Source organism: Callospermophilus lateralis, chromosome 10 (assembly GCF_048772815.1).
Source record: "Callospermophilus lateralis isolate mCalLat2 chromosome 10, mCalLat2.hap1, whole genome shotgun sequence".
Lineage (NCBI taxonomy): Eukaryota > Metazoa > Chordata > Mammalia > Rodentia > Sciuridae > Callospermophilus > Callospermophilus lateralis.
In genome coordinates this window covers 75,627,637-75,630,222 of record NC_135314.1, presented here as the reverse complement: position 1 = coordinate 75,630,222, position 2,586 = coordinate 75,627,637, and positions in this window count along the sequence as shown.

Here is a 2,586-nt window from a genome sequence, read left to right as displayed (position 1 = left end):
CACTTTAGCACTGAGCTACAACCCTAACCTGGAGTATGTTTTTCTATTTATATATATACCAAAACAAACTGAAAAGTAAAAAAGGCAGTACCATTCACAGTTGCACAAAAATATGAAGTAACAAAAATCTGACAAAATATTTACAGACTATGAGATATTAAGAGAGGAACTGACGGTGACTTAAATAAGTGGAGAAATATGCCATGCACAATGTTATAGATAAAAATGCTCCCCATATTTATAGAGCCCATGGAATCTCAATCAAAATCCAAACCTATTTTTATTATGAAAATTGACAGACTAATTCTAAAATTTACATGGAAAGAATAGCCTAGACAAAATGGGAGGACTCTTATCAGACATCAAAATTATAAAACTTCCTGGTGCAAGGACACAGAAAAAACAAAGAGGCAGAATAAGAAGTCCAAAATCAAGCCCACAGATGTATGTACCCATGATTTATGACAAAGATGGCAGCCTGAACTTCTTTGGAAAAGTCAGCATATTTAGAAGAATATTAGAGAGACTCTGACTTAAAAAGGGCTGGAGATATATAGCTCAGTGGTGGAGTGTGTGCCTAGCATGTTTAATCCTCAGTACTAGGTATTACAAAAAAAGAAAAAAAGAAATATAATTTTGGAAAAGTCAAAAGACAAGTGAGAACAGTTAAAAAAAAATTTTAAAAATTCTCTCAAGTTGGGATGGTGGCACACACTTATAAATCCCAGTAAATTGGGAGGCTGAGGCAGGAGGATCTCAAGTTTAAGGTCAGCCTATGCAACTTAGCAAGACCCTGTCTCAAAAGAAAAAAATAAGAGCTAACACTACTACTTGACAGTTTCCATCCAGCATTTAGCAGACTAAAATACTCAAAAATCTGTTTGGCAATAACAACATCCTTTGAAAGTCATGCTATTATGTTTGTTAAAGAAGGTTGTAGAGGCCTCTAACAGAGGAAACCCAGTTAAAATTGTGGTAGATGAGACTTACTAGTCTTAAAGGGACTGGCATTTGACATTCAAACTGGTGACAAGAAGATTTAGGTCCACAAAAACTGGAACTGAGAACTCCACACAATGCTGACATCAATGAAGAGTTAGATCTTCAGTGAAAGTACAAACCAGAAAAACTCCATTCACCAGCCAAGATAAGGATATTTAACTCTCAGGCTGAGCTCCAGGTGGACCAAAAGCCTCCACTGAAGATTAAGAACAAAGGATTTGTCCTTACTTGGGTCTAGAGTTCAAATTACATTTCCTTACCTTGGAAGACACAGGCTGTTAATACCACTCTATATAAGTCACAAACATTTATTTTCTCAATTTTGGAGGCAGGAATTCCAAGATCAAAGCACCTTCATACTTGGTGTTTGGTGAACACTGTCCTTCTGCAGCCGAGATGACACCTGTCGTTGCATCCTTGCATGGCAAAAAGCAGAAGAGCAAAAGAGGCAAAAAGAACCTAGCTGGTTTTTGCCAGTGCTTTAAAAAAGCACCAATATATTAGTGAGGGTAGGGTGCAGCCCTTATGACCTAATGACTGTCAATGGGGACAAAGTTTCAACATAAATTCTGGAGGGAACAAAAACTTTTCAACATAGTAAAGCCCTTTTGGAGATATACTCTAAAATTTGTAAAACTCCCTGAGGAAAATTCTTGACAGTAGTATTAAACATCAAAACTTCAAATAATAGACTATAAAGTAAGCATGGTATATTCAAAAGGGTTAAAGAAATGAATTATGTATCTTGTTTTACACACAAAAAAAAAACTGATGAATTTTTAGCATCAACAGAGGGAAAGGTTTTGACTTTTCCTGTATATGTGCAAATCATTAGATTTAAAATCCATTAGAAGATTACAGGTTTGAAAGAATCATAAGTATGATGCATTATGCACAGGGTTTATACCAATGCTATAAAAACACTACAGAAACAGAAACAAAAACAAACCAACCCTAAAAGTTTGAATTAGCTCCAAATCCAGTACTTTAAGTAACATTTTGAAATTTTCTAGCCATTGGTTTTTAATAAAAATGAACAGAAAAAAACTCAGGTTAAAGGATTACCTAATTTCTGATAATAAGTGCATTGTAGTGATTAACAGTAGTGATTCAAATTATTTAGCAGCAATAGCTGTAACAAGTAGATAAAAAAGAGTTTCTTAAAACACTAATCTGATCAGGAGCCATCCAGTTTCTTTTAAGTCATCTGATCACAACAAAGCAGTATGAGTTTCTATGGAGAAAGAATTTCCTGCATGGTGACATTAAAACTGTTGAATTTTTGGAAACTTCATATATTTTTTCACTTGAACTAATTCTACAAAATTAAATTATCCAAAGTTGACAGTTACTTGCCTTACATTTACTTTTCTGGTAAGATTATATTTAAGAGTAACAAGTATTATATGTTCCTAGTTATTTTTTAATGTATTCGATTCTCTTACTCTTTAACTTATTAAATGACACTATGATTTATAGATTAGAAATAGTGACAAGCTCAAGTTCAAACCTTATGCTGTTAAGCAAGAGTCAACATCTTTTATTTACATATTTATGACATACATTAATTATCTTATACAATTA